Source organism: Anneissia japonica, unplaced genomic scaffold (genome assembly GCF_011630105.1).
Source record: "Anneissia japonica isolate Jap-2015-1 unplaced genomic scaffold, ASM1163010v1 scaffold1489_len2284818_cov182, whole genome shotgun sequence".
NCBI lineage: Eukaryota > Metazoa > Echinodermata > Crinoidea > Comatulida > Comatulidae > Anneissia > Anneissia japonica.
Genome location: NW_022698455.1, coordinates 35,604 through 56,523, shown reverse-complemented (window position 1 = coordinate 56,523; position 20,920 = coordinate 35,604). Strand labels below are relative to the sequence as shown.

Genomic DNA, 20,920 nt, shown 5'->3' with positions numbered 1-20,920 from the left:
CCCCCTGGCCCCCAGCCAAGTGAGACTCGATTCGCTTCACTAGCCCCCTCCCCGTCGGGGCCTTTAGCTTTAGCCCCTCCATCGGGGCAGGTCCTGGTGCCATCATTGGGGTGCAGCATCCACTCCAAGACATGAGACACTTGCGCTACCTATTTTACTGAAAATTGTAAGGACTTGAACTACCATTTACCAACTAACTACTATTGAACTGCTTACGGCCATGTTCTCAAAAATACCCCCGTAAATGCGGCACCTACCCGTACAGTATATAAATATTTAAAAGTGAGGCCCCACGGCCCTTAGGCTAAATGCTGCCATCCAGTGCACCCGTGATCAATGTGAATAAAATTTGTCAATGAACGCGGTACAAAGAAATGTGTGAATGAATGAAGTCTGTTCCAATCTTGAATGAATAAAATATTATAAAATGAAATTGCACAATAAGCCATTCTTTAAAGTATATTAATTGGGCAGAAGATACCTCAACTCAAAAACAAGCTGAAATTTTTACGGAAAATCGCTATGAAGAACAAAACCGTAACTTAGCATTTGTATATTCAGATGTAATGTTATAGTTGTTGTTCGATTTACATACTTGCTTTATACAGAAGTCTCAAAGCACTTGAAGTGTGGACTGCTCGTACAGTAACTTGCTTCTCCCCCAAGTATTGTCAGGTAGGAGTATTGCTTCTCCCCCAAGTATTGTCATGTCTGAGCTACCTGGTCAACGAAAGGCTAATTTTTGGCAAAATCTGCACGGAAATCGGCCCTTATTTTCTAAAATGTGCAGTCGGATTTCTAGGCCTAATATTTCAACGGGCGCAGCCTTACTTTACAGTCAGTAATACGGTTGTCAACCCATGGGTCGCGACCCAACTTTGAGTTGTGAGAGAATTTTAGAGGGTCGTCAGACAGTACCAGGTCTCAAAAAAAAAAAAAAAAAAATTATACAGAAAGTCTTAAGTGTTAAAATAAACACATTAAAAATCAGAAAAAGTCAGTGAAAACATCCAAACAAAACATTTTTTTTAAAAATAAAATAATTTGATAAAATTTTGGCTATCGTCTTCCAATTTGTGTCAGTGTTTGGCTGACTGTCATCCGATAGAATTGATGAGCTTGATAAAACATCACTATGCGCCGGCAGTCCTCTAACCGTAGTTCAGCACGCCATTTGTTGAATAGTGTTTGTGTTTCAGAATACGAAGGAATATTTGTTTTCGTCTTATAATCAAGTTTTAGAAATTTTTTGTTTGTTGTGTCACTCATTGACAACCTCGGCTTCTTACTTGCCTACTCCTGAAGGAAACTTTGTTTACCAAAAAAATGTTTTAGTGCCTGCTAAATTAGTGGGCAGTATGATATCAGAACATGGCAAAGGTGCTAGCAACCAATGTCAGAATTAAGGCAGTCAGAAAAAAATGATGGAAATCAACAATCATGTAAATAAAAATAAAAATAAAATGATGCTTTAAGTAATTGTATTCTTTAATAAGTATGTATCAAATATCATACTGTTGTTACAAGACACTCCTACCTGACAATACTTCGATATACAGTACAACCCCTGTTAAGAGGACACATTTGGGACCAAAAAATGTCCCCTTAATGGGGTGCCCCTATTAAGGAAACACAAACAAACCAAAGTGTGAAATTGTATCTATAGGGTTTTGGTAGTTTTCATACAATGATGCTGATAATGATATAGGCCTACTCTCTTTTTATTTTTATTGACCTAAGAATGAATTACAAATAGAATTAGAACTACAGTAGTTTGCAATGCAATATTTATTTATAATATGAAATCAGCAGTAATAGTGTATGTTCCCAATATTATTTTGTGATGCGATGTGAATGACCAAATATTTTTTTTTTATATTTAGTGTTTTATTGGACGCACGTAGCATGAATAGAGTAACAACGTAAAAGTAAGGGTGCATGTTATGTTATAATTAGAATCTTATATGAATGTACACAAAATCCCCATAGTTAGAGTTCAAATTAATTTGACAAGATTGGTTGACAGTATTCCTATACTGTTCACAATAGGATTCAGTGGAAAAGAATTATGCATTGATGTAAAGTTTTTTTTGCTCAAAAGATGTCAAAGTTTATTTTGAGACTCCTTTTGTGATACAATAAAAAATATATATATTTGTCCACTTAATAGGCATTGAATACTCAGATGTATTGATTTGACCATTTGGCACACCCAGAAATTGTCCTCGTCCTAATAATGGGGTGTCCCATTAATAGGGTTGGCCGTATTGTTAAAATATATAATTCCCCTCGTTTCATGGAAAAGTGTCCCCTAGAGAAGTAGGGTGTCCCAATCTAGGGGCTCTACACATGTTTAACAAACTTTCTAACAATAGTGGCCTTTCTCAACTAATAAATCAACCAGCAAGAATCACAGACTGGACACTCAAACGATTTTAGATTTAATATTTGTTTCTAAAATCTAATGAAGATAAATATACACATTCTGGTACTAGAAGTATTGGTATTAGTGACCATTCATTGATTTATATTCTTCGAAAAAACAAGAAAATTAAAAATGAACCAAAAACTATAAATATCCGATCTTTTAAAAATTTCAATGAACATCAATTTATTGAAACAATTAAAAATTTAAACTGGAACCCTGTATTTCAATCTACCGATGTAAATAAAACCTTAAAAATCTGGAATAATTTCTTTACAGAAGTTTGCAACTTGCATGCTCCTTTCAAAATTAAACGAATAAAGGGTTTTGTGCCTGAATGGATTACTCCAGAATACCTTAAATTGACTAAGGACAGAGACTACTACTTTTCTAGGACTCACAAAACAAATAATACCCTTGATTGGGCAAAAGCTAAAGAACTTAGGAATAGAGCAAATAATATGAATCGTTATCTTAAATAAAAAATATTGCTCAAAGGCTATCAATGAAAATATTGATTAAACCCAAAAAATTTGGAAAACTATAAAAAAAAATTACTGGTAATGACAAAAAAGAACCAATCAGTTCTATTATATCTGGGAATGAAATAATCTCCAATGAATTTGAAATTGCCAACAAATTTAACTCTTATTTCTCTTCTATTGGCGAGTCCTTAGCACACAACTTAATAATAACTTATTCCTTAATTCTTACAATACTAACAAACTTGACTTTTCTAATCAATTTAATTTTGAATTAATTTCACCTGAAGAAGTCTTTGATCATATGAACTCCTTTCCAAATAATAAAGCTTCCGGTGTTGATGAACTTGATCTAAAATTAATTAAGATTGCTTTCCCCCCATTATTTGTCATCCTATTGCTCATATAATTAATCTCTCTTTAACTACAGCAACTTTCCCATCAGCATGGAAAATTGCCAAAGTTACTTTCTGTATTTAAAAGTGGTGACAGACTAAACACTGAAAATTATAGACTGATTTCTGTTTTACCTATGCTATCTAAAATCATCGAAAAATTTGTTTATAATCAACTTTACTCTTTTTTAACATATAACAATCATTACCAAATTTTCAATCTGATTTAGGCTATTTCATTCTACTAATACTGCACTTATTGATGTTTCTGAACACATTCTTAGTAATCTTAACAATGGCAAGGTTACTGCTGCTATTTTCTTTGACTTAAAGAAGGCTTTTGACACCGTTAACTATACTATTTTAATTAACAAACTTAAACAATATGGAATCAGAAGCACTACTTTAAACTGGTTTTCATCATACCTTTCTGGACGATCTCAAGTTGTTAAAATTAAATCCAAATTATCAGATCCTAAAGATATCACTATTGGTGTCCCTCAAGGATCAATTCTTGGCCCCCTTCTTTTTATTATATATAAACTCCCTGCCTGAAATTATCACTCCCGATTCAAAATGTGCAATTTTTGCAGATGATACTAGAGTTCTTTGTTCTGCCTCTGATCCAAACGAATTACAGTCTATCATTGACAAAAATGTAGCCAGTATTTCTAAATGGTTTAATATAAATAAATTAACTATTAACTTTATTAAAACAAAATTTTTGGTATTTTGTTCAAAATTTAATTTCCCAAAATTTTCAAATATCTCCTTATAAATGAACAGTCATGTAATCGATAGAGTTGATAATTTTAAATACTTAAGAATTACCTTTGATACTTTCTTTACATGGGATAATCATATTGAGAATTTTTGCTCCAAAATTTCTCAACGCATTGGTGTTATTTTTTACCAAATTCTTCTAGACTTTTAGCAAATTCTTTTGTATTACCTTTTTTAAATTATTGTAGTACTGTATGGTCCAATTGCACAGCTGCGCACCTTAATTCACTCCAGGTTACTAAATAGACTAGCCAGAATTATTTTGCATGCTGATATTAGAACACCTGAATGACCTTATGGAATCTCTTACTGGAAGGATGTAAACCAACAATGGGAACATAATATTCTTTTAATGACATTTAAATGCTTATCAGGCACTGTTCCTGAATATTTAACTAATTTTTACAAATTAATTGATACTTACCATAGCATAAATACAAAAAGTAAATTGAAAAACACTTTAGTCTTACCACAATGGCGAAATGATTTTGGAAAAAGAACTTTTAAATATCGTTCTGTTAAATTATGGAATAATCTATCATCAGACCTTCGTAGCAATATTCAATTACTTTCCTTAGTATGTAGAATTCCATGTTACCAATATAATTTATCTTGGTAACATGTGTTACTAATTTTATATTTGTAATATAATGTAGTTTAAGATAATACCCTGGACCTCAGGGAAGAACAGTGTAACAATACTGACTGAGTATCCAGAATAAAGAAAGATTTCTACTCTATTCTATGCTGCATTTTTGGCCGTTAACATAAATGGTCCATGGCACCCGACTTTTGGAAAAAAAACTCGGGTTATAAATCCTTCTGGTTTGTTGAATAGCGATGGGTTCTTAAATTATTTATTGCCAGTGAAGCCCATGATATGAAGTGAGTGATTGTAATGGGTTTCTTGTTTACATTCCATAGGCTATATGGGCCCGTTTACGAACTTTCGAAAACCGGATAACTCAAGCCTGAGGTGATAATTAATCATTCCTCAACGAGCTATAATTACTAAAACATCTGGACTTTCCGGGCTTATCCTCTCCGGATAAGTTTGGAGGGTTGGAGGCTGCCTTGGGCGCAATAGCCCAAAGCATGGTGTCAACTGACCTTACTTTTATGAGAAATCTATTCAGATTAAGCCTTGAGTCCGCAATTTCTTTTCATCCATGCCTTCGTCCAGTGACATCGCTAGAGAGTAGTCCTCACTTAATAAATTATATTATCCAATTTTTAAGCCGAAATATTAAGTTTATTTTTACAACGATATACCCCTATATACAATGGCTACAGCTGAACAGAGTGGGTGGACTGACGAAGCAACCCAAACGTTAATTAGCATATGGGGAACGACATCCATACAAGATGGTTTTGATGGAACCCGATGGAACAACGCCGTTTATAAAGAAATCGCAAAGAAGATGCGGGAAATGGGTTATAACTTTACGCACGCACAGATAGAATACCAAATGCAGGAACCTGCGCAAAAAAATACACCCAGGAAAATTACCCCAACAGGAAGTCAGGAAACCCCCACCCCACACCCCAACAGAATGGCCGTATTTTGCGATGATGAACGAAATTTTTGGTGATAGACCCATTTCTTGTCCACCACACACTGTTGACACGTCGTTGGCGGCTCTGAACACCAGTGGAACTAAAATTACACGTAGTAGTAAGTCCGTAGGCTATTTTTTCCCTTTGTTTTTTTTGTAATTTTTTTGTAGTTGTAATTTTCCCAGTTGGCTAGGCTCTAGTTTCAAAGGCCTGGTTTTTTAGAATTGGTTGGAGTACAAGCGTAGGCAAGGCGGGGTAATTCGTTGTTGAATGGGCTAAGCGGTGAAGTGTTTGTTTTGTTTTAATACATGAAAGGCCCATACCTTACTGTCCGTATCCGAATAACTTGGGTTCGTAAACGAGCGATCTAATGACCTACCCTCTGGGCATTATGTCATTTTTGACTTATCCGGTTTCATTGAAAGTTCGTAAACACAACCTATGTTTGCTGGCGAGGATTCTCTTGTTAACTCCCAATGGACATTCTTAAAACCAATTAAAGTTAAGTTTATGGAGCTGCTGACAGCCCCTCTAGACCATTTGACAGCTCACTATGGACCATTTCTGCTAACGGGACTTTTGCCTCATGTGTATTATATTGGTTGTATATTTTGTATCATTTTTCAAAACTTTCATGATATCTGGAGGTCTTGGGTCGTGGGAAGCTATAGCAATAAATTCTGGGTCCTAAGGAGTTAAAATTTGCCGGCCGTAGGTCTAGTAATTATTTATTGCCAGTGAAGCCCATGATATGAAGTAAATATGGTAAACTATCAAGAGAAATTTAATTGATTTTTTAAACACCAATTTGGGTTCAGGAAAAAATTTAGCACAAACCTTTCTTTAATAAATCTAATTAATAATCAACTCCATTTAGATAACTCATAATGTGTCCTTGAAATTTTCATTGATTTTTCTCATGTGTTTTGTAAATTAAGTCATTATTGAGTGAGGGATTGCCCTTTGCATTGGATTTCTGACTACAGTATCTTTAAGTTAGCTATAAAATGCGGTGTTCCTAAGGGATCGGGTACTGGGTGTTATTTTATTTTTGATCTATATTAATGATAGCCTACTAAATTCTGATTTTTTTTATTTTAGGCTTTTTGCCGATGATTCAAACTTATTTCAACCTTTAGTTGGTAGTATTTTACTTAAACTACGGCATTGCTTTCCTGAGATTACTTTAACCATGATTTACAATGCTTTCATCCAACCTTATTTGACTTACGGCACTGAGATATGCGGCAGCACCAACGAAACTTACTTAAAACCTCTTTTAGTTACGCAAAAAGTGTGTGCTAAATCCATGACTTTCTCTCATTTCAGAGCTCATTCTTTGCCCTTATTTTACTCTCTTAAAATATTAGATGTAACCAAGCTTCACAACATTAGTCTTTATAAATTTAATTCCGATCTATTTTATAAAAGATTGCCTCATGATTTAAATGATTATTTTGATATTACTGATCATAAATATAAATAATACAAGATTTAACAATGATTTTAATTTAGCCATCTCTCCATGATTGTCATACTAGTTGTGGTAAATTTAGAATTGCTTTCTTGGGTGCTATTATTTGGAATAAATTCCTCTCAAGTTAAGAATGAGCAGCTCAAATCCTTCTCTGTTCAACTTTAAAAGAATTACTTTTATTGCAATATATTTGAATGATGCCATTACATTTCATTTTTGTTTCGTTAATTATTTATGTATTTTTATTTATTTACTTATTTATTTATTCGTGATATTTAAGCGCGTTGATTTTAAATGTTTGTAGATAAGAGGGGCAAAGCTTGATTAGCTACTATTTCCTGGCCACTTTTTGTATTGTATGTGAAAGTATTGAAAAATTGAAATTAGATTCAATAACCAGTACTGTTCAATAACAAAATAAACATGCATGCACCACAGATAAATTTGGGGAATTTCTATTCACAATACATTTAACATTTTTGGTCAAAAAATAGAATTCGGTATACTCCCAGTTGTGGATGAATATAACTAACAAAATATACTGGGTGGGTAATTCCATGTAAAATATGACATGAACATAAAAAATTCAAAAAATTTTGGAAAATCAATTTTATATGACTACCGGTATTTAGTACATGAGTTGACGTTTCTGAAGATATATTATTATTATATATATATTAATAATATATATATTTTTAATATATATTTAATATTAAGTAGACGGCTATTCGTTTTTCAAAATGGCTGCAGCAGAAATTTGGATAATTTATGAAAATTTAGACTTTATATTATATACTTTTACCTTTTTCAAATTTATACACTTGATTTTAATAATTTATGGTATTGAATTATTAGTTGGGACATACTGCTGATATACATTAGATACATTAGGCTCCTCCTATTTTCTGATAAAGAAAATTGCATTACAGTATTGTAATTTATCCTCCAATGTAACGTCAGTTACCAATAACGTCTACTTTTCTAATACTTTCTAACCATGCACAGTGGCGGCAGCGGGTGGGGGCTTAAGCCCCCCCATCGATTTGGTCAAGCCACCCCCCCAAATCGGCCAAAGCTCGTCGGGCAGTCGGACTAAAAGAAAACAAAAAATAGGTCTAGTTTTCCCATCCCAGCCATTCCCACCATCTAGAAGTCCCAATTAAAAAAAAAAAATCTTGTTTTGAGAGGAGGAGACATCCTCACCCCTACCCGCCCCCAGCCAGGGCCTTCGGCCCTCAGATAACGCTGCGCACTATAGTTACACCCGTAAATACTTAGTCCTCCCAATCAGACATTTATCCCCCCCATAAATTATTTCCTAGAGCTGCCACTGACCATGGACAATGATAGGCTGATGGTATTTCATGTTATTCAAATAGCCCATGGCAATTCTTTGCAAAAAAAGTAAAAGTCCTGAAAATTAATATTGAAAGCACTGCATATACAGTGGGAACAGGCCTCCCTTAATAGGCAATTACAACATGTAAATTTAACTTTTTCATTTTGATTCTTCTGAGCTCATCTTTATTCATGCATTTTTTCTGACATTGTTCAATTCCTTAATCTTGAATGCTCCGCCTACTATTTGGTCTTATGTACTTCTTCATCTTTATTCATGCCTTTTCATACCCTTCAGTTTGCCTACTTACCATGAAATTTCACTGCATTTGTTTAATCTTATAAATACTCCAAGCGCTTATAAGAATTTTTACACCGAAAATGGCAGTTGAACTGCTGAAAAATGTTTGTACCATGAATTTTTTATAATAAAACATTTAGGCTCAGCCTAAATGGTATCTTTGAAAGCTGTTGTGATTTTATTGAGAATTAATATTGAAGTGTGTAATGTCAGTTTCCATAGTGTTATAAGCCTATAGTATACTATATATTCACTATATTATTATTATATATTATATTAACTTATTTTCAACTTTACCTATCTGGATTTAAAAATTAAAATTCATATCCTCCAATGTACGTTATTTTCCAAAATCTTTATTTTTCCTCATAATTTCCTGCCATTTAATGATAGGCTGATGGTAATTATTCATTCATTTCTCTTTACTTCAGACTTTACATCAAGAATTAAACATCATCAACTTAACTACTTACAATATAAATACAAGGGGAAAATAAACCCCACAGGATCCATAGAAATTATGGATTGACAAATAGAAGTTCATTCCATTTTTCTGAAAGCCTAAAACTTTCAAAAATCCCATTTACAGAACGAACTAATGGGTTTACACAAGTAGAAAATCGTTTTAAAAAACTAAAAATTGATTTTCTCATAATTTCTTGGAATGATAATAAATTATTATTAACAAATAGTGCACTAGAACTACAATATCTTGGTTTACGTAACATTTTTCTTAAAATATTGAACTATAACATACTCTCTGTGTGTTCATAGATGAAGGTCTATACATAGACCAAAGTGTAGAACAATAAAACTCATAGAGAAAGAACTAAATAATAAACATTTGACTTGATCACGGCACTTGCTAAACTTTCTACAGAGTACATTTCCACATGCTCAGTGATCTAACTTGTCTTTTGATATCAAGCTCATGGTCACAACATATGTGGCAAAGAACAAGCCAAACCAGTCACTCGTCGCAAAAATCGATTTTTGAGTTATTAATATAGTGTTAGAGAGTAAAATAATAGCTATAAAATGGTAAAAAATCATTCAAATCGGACATTTCCTTATGAAGTTACAAGCGTTTAACCACACAGCTGTTTAAAGTACAATATATGAGAAATTAACTGTCAAAGTTTATGATTTCAGGCATTTCTCATGCAGAAACTATCTTTAAATCCTTAAAAAGTATTGTTTTAACATTGAAAATGGGGAAAATAACAGCATAGAATGATGTGTAGATATATAAAGGTTTAAGTTTAGTGCAATAAAATAGATTTTTAAAAATTTGACATTCCAGCATGTTTTGGCCATTTTCTCTGAAACACGATTTGCTACAAGTCACTGGTTTGGTTTGTCCTTGCCACATATTTTGTGACCAACATATGACACAGATTCAACATATTCAAGCTTTTTGTTATTGAGATATGTTTTAGGCATAATATATGACTTCATACTTTTAGCAATAAACCTTATACACACCTTCTTGTTATTATATATTACCATGCCCAGTGGCTTAAATTTCACATAATTGCACAAGATGCTGCAACCCGTCCATAACAAAACCATGTCATTGCCTTAACTTAAATGAGTGAATTTCATTTCAGCAAATTCACATCCATCTAGAGTCATTAAGAATAATATTAAAGTCATTCATATTATAAAGGAGACAAGACTCCCTTAATGTGCATTTTGCCTGTGTCCTTGAGCAAGACACTGATCTGTATTGCTTCTCTCCACCCAGGAGTATAAGTGGGTCTGGTGGGGTTGCTTGCTCCTGCGCTTACAGCAGCAACACTTAAGCATGTTAAGGATGTGGATTTCCTGGCTTAAAAATTAAGCATAGAATTCATAGATTTACATTATAATTATCTCACAAAAGCATCCAAATTGTGTTTCTTTATAAATTAAAAATTGCTTTCTACATAATCCAACATTACAAATAAGCGTAACGTCAGTTACCAACCAGCCATTATAATATCTCACAAAAAATGTATAAATTCATAATCATTAACTTGTAATTCTAGTATACTAATGCAGTATTCCATAGCATACAACTCAAGTTTTGTTTGTCTCTTGGACATAAGATATCGGAGTCTACTTCGTGAATACTAACCTGGATAAACCGACTAATTGCTTATTTTTTCTCACATGAGAAACACCCCTCGAAAACCATGCAACTTCCTCATTCTTTTTCAATATCGGAATTTGTTTTAATTTCTAGTTTTTGTGCGTATTATAATTTATGTAACGTTGGTTTACCGCACTCATTTCCTCCGCTAAATCTGTACCACAAACTTTAGTAAAAAGTTTAAATTGTAACAGTATTCCTGTGTTTCCACACTCCCTTAGTACTACCATGTAACATTAAGAAAATAAAATTGGGTCTCTCCTATTGTTTTTATAGAGGTAACAATGTGAATATTATAGGATGAAATGTAACATCAGTTACCGTGGAATTGCCCGGTTTCAGAAAAATACAAACTTATCTCTAAAATTATTGCATGTTTCTGCAAAGCTTTCAGCAATAAATTCTCTCAAAAAATTGGTTTGATGACAAGGGCAGAGAGGAAAACTGAACTACGTCATCTATTTTTTCGGGTCATACGGAAAAACTAAATACGACCTCTGCTGCCAAAACAATAGAGGGCTGTGAAGACAGTCGAGTTGCTGCCAGAAAATGAAAGTGATATTCACATACCTATATATTGCAATAGTGATCATTGGTTTTGGCTGAACACTGGAACAAAGCACTTCGCGATTTCTAAAAGTGTCATCTCGGTTTTCACGGGTGCATGAAACGCAGTACTTGTTACAAAACCAATTTGTTGCAGTGGTCAGTAGGCTTCAGCATAGAATGCCTTCCTATAGCCCCAGTCCTTAGGAAACGAAACAGTTGATTTTGATGTGGGAAAGATTTATAATGTAATGATATTTCTAGTAGCTGCTTTGACTGAATTTAGTAATTGTCTGCACATTTAAAAAAAATGGAAAATATGCCTTAAATTTGATTTGTGTGTGTCTGCAAAAATAAACATGGATGAATTTTCTACATTTAATCTTACAATAAAGTTTCGTCTGGGACTGCCTTACCTTGATTTTAGATTCTTTATGAGACATAAAAATGTAAAACATGACATATTCTCATTGCTGGTTTTGACATTAACAAAACTAAACTTATTGAAACGATTCTGATTTTTAAAACTTAAGCATAGTAACTAATTAAATTAAGTAATTTATATGAATATAAAATGTATGCCAAGTATCATTCTGCAGGTAAATGCCAACTCAGACAGCGTTGAACGACGCAGCCCGACACAATGGTTTGCATCAAGAGCAGTAGCGTCTTGGAATATTAAACATGTTTAATATTTCTCACAATGGCTTAACTATGTCCCCGTCGATAAATCGCGTCAGACTGCGTCGCCCGACACTGTCTGAGTTGGCCTTAATATTTAATTATGTTATGATTAATATGTCATTAAATTAAATTCTAATAACTAAATGAACAAAAATTAAAAAAAAAATATTTTGATATTTATGATGCATTTGTATTTGCTCATCCTAAATCTAATTAATGCAATTTATTTTACAGTAGAAATTTTGAAGAAACTTGGACATTGCACCTCCTCTGCAACACGTCAACCTGCCCTGCTTGGCTGAATGACTAATCTTGCTGCCACTGCTGAATGGTGAGTGTGCTAGAAAAATATTTGTGAATTTTCTTAGTAAGAATTTCATGTCCATTGCAAATTGCTTTGTGGGATAAATAAAATTTAATGCCAAAATGCCAACCAAAAGTGACGCAGATTTTAGATTTGGTATTTGTTTCTGAAATTATTTTAATTACCTGAAGACTTGTGGTTATAATAATACCAAATATTTATATGGGGCCAATTCCAAATTGGAATGATCACCCCTGGTCACTTAGTAAATTTAATGTAAACTAATTACTGTATATTCTGTTAATGCTTCAATTTGTCTAGTTCATAAATTTTTTTTTTTGTGGCTTGAAGAAATCGTAAATGTCTTGTTTAAATTACTTTTAAATTAATATTTTCCCTTTTCATAATTAATAATTAATGACTTTAAACTCTTTCCATCGGACTGTTTCAATTTCAAAATATTTTCCCTTTTCATTGGAGTTTATATATTGTTGTTATACTTTGCATAAATGTTTGATATATAAAAATTGACTTTAAAATATTTCCCCCTTTTATTGGACTTTATATACTGTTGTATTACTTTGCATAATAAGTTTGACTTTAAAATATTTTCCCTTTTTTCATTGGACTTTATATACTATTGTATTACTTTGCATAATAAGTTTGACTTTAAAATATTTTCCCTTTTTTCATTGAACTTTATGTATTCTTGTATTACTTTGCATGAATGTTTAATTTTAAAAAATTGCCTTTATATATTGTTGTATTACTTTGAATTTCTTACTGTTTGTTTAATGACTTGTTCTTTCAGGTTATGGCAACTGGTGATTTGCTAGTTCAAGCATTCAATTCAATTGTATTCAGTAATAGTATTGAATAATTTATTGTAATAGTATTGAATAAATAAATTATCAATTGTATTCAGTATAGTATTGAATAATTTATTGTAATAGTATTGAATAAATAAATATTAATTGTATTCAGTATAGTATTGAATATTGTTTTTTTTCTTCTCGAGTACTGAATGAGCAGGATGGTAAAAAAAAAAAGCGCCCTCGAATAGAAAAAGGCCCAAAATATGACTAAGTTATTTGGCCACAATAATCTGTCCGGTTCTGATAAAAATAGTGAAGAAAATCGCCCTAAATAGCCTTTTTATTCCAAAGTTTTTTAGGGCATCTTAATTGTCAATGGCACTAAAAGGCACCCTCTATCGTCCAATTTTTTCACAATTACAAAAAACTGGCCATTAGAGGGCACACTCTACTACCTTAATAGAATTAATGGCAAATAAGAGACCACTAAAAACGTTGAAATAAAATGGCTATGAAGGGCGGTTTTCAGCACCACAGAGGGCCCCTTTATTAAAGCTAGGCTCTGGAGGGGAAAACAATTTTTGATATTTGGTAGAATTTTTACACCCTTCCCCATTTTTCTGTGCGAAAAATCAGTTTTACAACATATCAAAATTGTTTTCCCTCCGGAGTCCGACTATAGTAATTTTAGAGACCCTGGAAATTTTGGCTTTCTATTGAGGGCGCCCTTCAGCACCACTTTTAATAGAAATTGAGAAACATGGAGAAAATATAGCCTTTTTCTATTGGAGGGCGCTTTTTTCACCTTACCTGCATCCATCGGTCTTCACAACTTGAACAGCAAAGAAACATCAAAACACTGCTTATAAGTACAGTTGAACTTGCCCAAGTCAAATCCAAATGGCATTGAAAAATTAGATAATATTCGACTTGCAGATTGTTAATGGAAAACGCAATAATTTGGCATTTAAAATAAGCTCGACTTAGGCAAGTTTAACTGTATCATCTTAATGACCAAAATCACAATGTAAATTACATGGAATATCAAAATATCTGCTAGGCTTGTATTAATAAATTATAGCAGCTTTCTGGTGGTTCTCTTGTCTGATTGTAATTAGCCAGGTCATATCTTCTGTACAATATAATTTTCAGAATGAATCAATTGTTGTCTTGATGCTGCAACAACTTTTCATAACTTACCGGCATCCATCAGTCTTCAAAAGAACGGACACAACACACTACTTATATTTTTTATTTCCATAACCAAAATCACAAAATGTAAATTATTAGGCATCAACATTCATTATATAGGCTTATACAATAGATATTAATAAATTATAGTAGGTTTCTGGTTCTCTAGTCATATTGTAATTAGCCAGTTCATATCTTCTGTACAATATACTAATTTTTTTCAGAATGAAGCAATTGTTGCCTTGATGCTGCAATAACTTCATAAATAATAAACTGCTGTATCTTTCACCAGGATTACGGCATCGCAATATTCAGCAAGATGTTCAAGCTAAACTTCTGTATGTATTCTATTAGGCATCACAAATTCAATTAGAGAAAGTTAAATTGCCTATATTAAACAATGTTTCTCTTCCATGTCTTGCTCTGCAGCAGTACTTTTCCTGTCTTGCACCTCTGTTGCCGCATCTACCAAAAATAAATTTAAAAAAAAAAAAATTAGTCACAAACAGGTGATAATAAGGTAATAATAAAGTTAATATAATTTCTTAAGCTTCAACATATTCAGACCCGTAGCCAGGTTCTTCTAAGGAGGGTTCTCTGGGCGTGGAGTCCAGGGTCCAGGTTGGGTCGCGGAAACTTCCAAAGCCGGAGGATTTCTGTGCATTATGGGTCTAAATAATGCTAATAAAAGCAGAGTCCTGGTGGCCGGGTCTGCAATGCATTAGTTTGGTTGGAAGACTTGTTTGAGAAATTTGAGAGTGGGCTACGGGCCTTATATTTCACTTAATACTTACAGTATTTATAATTCTTTGATGTATATCAAAAATTAATTACTTGTTATCTTGAGAGATTTGAATGTCATCTGCAAAAAAAAAAAAAAATTACATATATTGTTTTTATATGCGCAGTAACTTTCACAAATATTGCTTTGGTTAAGTGCAAGGTCAGTGTTCTAGTGGATAGACACCAGGCTAGTTATCTGGTGTGTAAATCCGATTTTCATGTAGTAATATGTACTGTAATGCCATTCAATGGTGTTTTATGTGTTACTTAGCATCATAATGAATGCTCAGTAATGTTTTTTCTCTAATACTTACAAATAAAGTCATTTGTGTGGAAATTGAACAACTGAGCTTGCATTTAGTGGCTAGTGTTAAAGCCCAATTCCAAATAGCAGCAAGTACTGCAATGCTATATATTTTTTTATTTTAACACCAACACAATTTCTAAGTAGCAGCAGGTAGGCCAACTCTGATGCTTTTCAATTGTTTTGCTTTCTTCCAAACACCATCAAATATAATTCCAACCAGTATTGTATAGTATTACTGAAAGGTCGACTGATTAATCTCGGATAAGAATGTATAATACATAGTCCAAGTATTGAATTACACACCATCGTGTTGGACTCAATATTTTGACATGAATTATGTCATTATCATGAGGAAAGATGAGCGACATAATGTCAAAATATTGAATCTCAAAACAATAACATGTATTTTAATACTTGGAGTATTGTATTACCCCATCAATATACACCCTTGTCAAGCAGGCAGATGATTCCATATGCTTTGACACTTTAAAATTTGACTGTATGCTACTTTACCTTCTTTTATAAGGATTATGCTATCACACTATTCAGGAAAATGTTCACAAAACCTCAATATACTTTTCATGTCTTGCAGCATGGTTCATGTTCTGTTGCTGCATCTGCAAAAAAAAAAAGGAAATAAGAATAAGAAACAGGTAGAAAAACGATACAATCCCCTACTCTTTTTAAGAGTTTGCTAAACAAGGTAGAAAAAAAAGAAACAAAATCAAAAGAAGAACATTTTAAACAAAAGAAAATGTTAAGTAGTGATATTTAAAGATGTATTGTCACATGAAAAATACCAAAATGTAAAATCGTTTTTGAAATACAAATTATCAACTTATAAAAATTGGTTCATCTAAAAAATCTTCACAGCGGAAATGTTAGAAAGACTTCAATCCTTGGAAGTGTTTTATTGTTTTTATCTGTTATAAAAATCAGGTTACACATTTCAAGTTAATAATTGCTATGTTGCTGCAAAATGAGCATTTTCAGGGGACAAAATCAAATCTAACATTTGTATGTCCAGCTTATAAGATGACCCCCTGTTTTCCGGTCGTAATTTGCTAGTTTAAAGACTATATTATACGTATACATAACTATTGGCAGCTGAGGGTGGGGGGGGCGAGGAAGGGGTGCCAAACCTTATCAGAGGGAAAGCAAATACTAGGAGACCTCACATACACCTCCGCTTCACCATGATTGGGGCTGAAGTTGAAAAAATAACTTTGTTTAGCAACCAGGATGTCTGGACATGGCACTTTAAGACTACTATGGTTTCCAATAGTCTTTATTTTAAATACTTGTTGCAAACGATTGCTGACAGAGAACGGAAATCTGCTATTATAAGAACATTCTAACCCATGCTTGCATGCACCCATATATTCAGACAATATGGCGATGGTAAGCAAATATGAGAAGCTGAATATCACATAATATAAATAATAATAATAAATAACTAACAGTTTTTATTCTGCTAGGCTGTATATATAAAAATTTACAGAAACCAGAAATCAAAGGAAACTAAGAAATATAACCTAAAAAATGAATTAAAATTAACCAACAATTGTTTTACCAAATATAAGACTATTTGTTAGAAATAAATTTTTTTTATGATCTAATAGGCCTATATTTGAAATAAATAAGTTTCATTCTCGATCTTTCGCTGGTTTCAAAACAGCTTAATCATGAGCGAGTCCATACACCTTGGGAACGATTTTGAGAAATCTCACTGTCGGTGTAGTGCCATCTTTGACCACAGACTGGAACTGCCAAAACCATATAACAATATACTAAAGGAAGAAGGGCCCCCCCCTTTCCCCCGACAATCCCATTCAGGGAAACCCAAATGGTCAATAGGTACACCGACAGTGAGATTTCACGAATTGTTCCCAACCAAGGTGCATGGACTCACTCATGATTAAGTGTGTTAAAAACCAGCGAAAGCTTGAGAATAAAACGCAAGTTAACATATTTATTTCAAATATTTCAGATCATCCAAAAATACTTTAACAAATATCTTAATTACACTTATCAAGAAAAAATCAAGACCCATAGGACGGATATTGAAGTTTATAGTTTGAGTCGTGTAATAATAAAATCGGTGGCGGATTCAAAATTATAAATAAAATGGAGAAAAGGGAAAAAATGTAACCAAATTTAGGTCCGAGAATGCAATTTCCGGCCATCTACAAGTGCTGTAATCAAAAATATTGTCTCAGCTCCCCTACATTTCAAATTCCTGATTCCATCACTGTAAATTTAGATTTAACTACTTGTCAAGAACTGATAAAAATGTAGACTTGGTTTTTTTCAGATTTATATTTATACAACCGATTACATTCAGATGATTGCTAGGATTGCCTTAGATATTCACGCCATCATGTTACCATCAAATAAAATGAGAATTAAAAACAATAATTTTGATTGCAATATAACCTAATAATAGTATGTCAATAATTAAACAATTATTGTTATTTTATATTTGGGTCACTCAGCTCAAGTCAGTCAGAAATTTAAAATTTCTTGGTATTTCAAAAGAAAGAATCCAAAATTTCAGCTTCAAACTCCTCTTTCAAGAAACGCCATTCAAATTTGGGTAGCATATTTTTTTCTTTTAGAATATTTTATTCTTCAAATATTCATCAAAGCATTGTGCGAAAATAGATTTTCGATTTTTCGGAGGGCCGTATTATTCTTTAAAGTATGGAAGCTAAAATAGAACATGTGATGAATAGGCCTATACTACTACATATATAAAAGTTTGCGAGGTAATAATGAAGGTATTATTATGATGTGGTCCCGAACATGGTTGCAGGACCATTGATCCTAAAAATACCCCCTTGACCGACCGGATGACCCCATGGACACTTAATATTGATTATGAAATTTATACCAGTACACAGATACATCATCATTATACAAGATACAAATTTCTTTATTGTCCAAACGAATGGAAATAACAGATTGTCATCATATTGCAAGTATAAAGTTTAAACTTAGTTTCTCAACTCCTTCAGTGCTAACTAATTTTTTACGATGGTATTTTTATAATTTTTGTCAGGAAAATGAAAGGGGGTTGGGGTTACATGGGCATGGTGGTTGATTTGAGCCGGAATGATAGAGGAGCTTAGCTCAGTCGGCTAATCTGCCTTAGATTACGATAGCACACCGTCTTTTGGATGAGACGTTTAAGCCGTTGGTCCTATGTGCATTTATGGGTCATATGCACGTTAAAAAATGCAGTACACTCTTCGGAATATAGTACGGGATTTTTTCCTGGTGTACTGCCAATCGCCACCAGAAAGACCTTACTGGTAGCAATTCCTTTTTCTAGACTATCCTTGATGTTTACACCAAATAAATCCAATCCAATCGATTGACCCATTTATTATATTAAATTAAATTCAGGGTGGCTATATTAGATTTTTGGGATCTGTTAGAGAGAACAAGACGATATTGACGTGTGAAAGAGAAATGAAGAAAAATGATGACAAAAGACAATGATGAAGTAAATAAAGAAAACCAAAGACTCATTAGGAATACGCAGGCCTGTACGTATGATTTTTATAGGATGAGTGCGAATTTGTGGAAAAAAGTGGACTACAGTAGGTACCCCAAAGCACATAGCCCTTCTGGTGTCGAGTGGACGGAGGGCCCCCCCCCTGCTCAGCCATTCTTGATATTTTGAAGTCTTAATAGATTTTAAAGATGAAAAGTAGTAAACAATTTTTTCAGTTGCAGTCCTGAAAATTGGGGGTGGGGGTGGCAGTGTTTTTATTTTCCAATGTTCTGTATCAACATTTTTGATAGGCCTAACAATGAATATAGCAACTTTGATATGTTAAGGAGATAAATTCAATTTAATTAAAAATATTGTGGAAATGTCGTTAATTATAGCACAAGGTAAATAAAACATTATTACATTTAAACGTAAAATAAATAATCTTGGTCTATATTGAACTATGAAAACAGCCTGTAATATTATTGGGCATTGAAAATACTAAATTGTTACCATAAATGTAAATGTTATAAACAATTGGAATTAATGGAAATCGCAAATAATTACAACCGCTTTATGTCGTGGATGAGATGGGTAAACGTCAAATATAATCGAGAATTTATAAACAAAAAATTCTGATTGGAAACTTAATTTAATGGATATCACTTTCGTAACAGTGGCACACGTTGGACAATACCCAACGGTGCATCCAAATATAAGAGGAAAATAATGAACTTAAACTAGGAGTAAATTAAACTAAAATGTATATACAAAGTAAAATTTATCAACAAGGCATGTAGGTCTATGTGGTATGGTAGTCTTACAGGACCGTATTATTTACAGAGTTGCTCTATGAAATGCAAGTTAATATGGAGCTAGAACTAACAGACCCAATTCATGGGTTCATATTTACTACAGTAACACATTCAAAGGGAATAAAAACACTAACTAATAAAAAAAACATTACAAGGTATTTATAACAAAATATAGAGCTTAGAACTAACTGATCATAAAGGTTCATATTAACAGATTAAAAGGGCATAAAAAAACTAATTAAAGTGTAACGGGTGGTAATGTGGCCATGGATTTATATATTTCAGATCTTAATTACCATGCGCCTTCGAGAAATACCTTACAATAATTATCAAATATTTCTGCTAATTTATGGTTACCAAATTGGTCATTAAGATTATCGAGAAATAGATGATGCTTATTAATGATCCGGTAATAAATGATTCCCAAAATTCACATAATCCCCATTTAACAAGGTCATTTTTTAAATCATTATAAACCTTTTCTCTAAATGGCTTGATTTTATCACAAATAAATAAAAAATATTCGGTTGTTTCTTTTAAATTTCGGGAGCATAATTTACAAAAACCATTGTTTTGTGTTGACCATGTCTGCTTTTTACCCTCTAGGTTTAGAGAATTAGTTCGTGTTTTGAATTTTAATGTAATTCCTTTGAAATTTAATTTGTCTAGTAGATAGGGTTCAAGTATAGGTCTGTCTTTGTATCTAATATACTCTGTTAGTGAACTTTTTAATTTACAATTTTCAAACCATGTTTTAGCATCAGTCTCTTTATTAATCTTTTTAAATTCTTTCATCCAGCCATTTTGAGGTTCGGTATTGTACATTCTTGCGTGACCATATTTAGTTAATATACCTTTTATTGTATCTAGCCATTTCCATTTTAATGACTGTTCAACATGATTAATTGCTTTGAATAAAATTCGTGGCCATTTTTTTTCATCCATGTTTTAAGTCTGTTAAAAAACTGTATTATGAAATTGTTTTGAACTGACTCGATTGATTGCCAGCCTAGATCTTCATACAAAGCGTCTTTAGCTACATTTCGCGGTGCACATAAAATAGTTCGAGCCATCTGGTATTGGA

General features: G+C 32.8%; 2 long non-coding RNA genes across 2 annotated transcripts in view; one reads left to right on the top strand and one right to left on the bottom strand.

Annotated features, from left to right (window-relative positions):
* The window catches only part of LOC117102524, a 31,082-nt gene extending 17,233 nt beyond the window's left edge, over positions 1–13,849 (top strand). Inside the window, exons 2-3 of the long non-coding RNA XR_004444434.1 lie at positions 12,357–12,453; positions 13,238–13,849. This is a non-coding gene — a long non-coding RNA (uncharacterized LOC117102524). The remainder of the gene's footprint in view (positions 1–12,356; positions 12,454–13,237) is intronic.
* Positions 13,850–14,477: 628 nt separating this feature from the next.
* LOC117102533 lies at positions 14,478–15,289 on the bottom strand. The gene is made up of 2 exons (XR_004444438.1): positions 15,227–15,289; positions 14,478–14,897 (listed from the first exon to the last, which is right to left on the bottom strand). It is a non-coding gene; the product is annotated as an uncharacterized LOC117102533 (long non-coding RNA).
* Between the last annotated feature and the right edge of the window lie 5,631 nt (positions 15,290–20,920).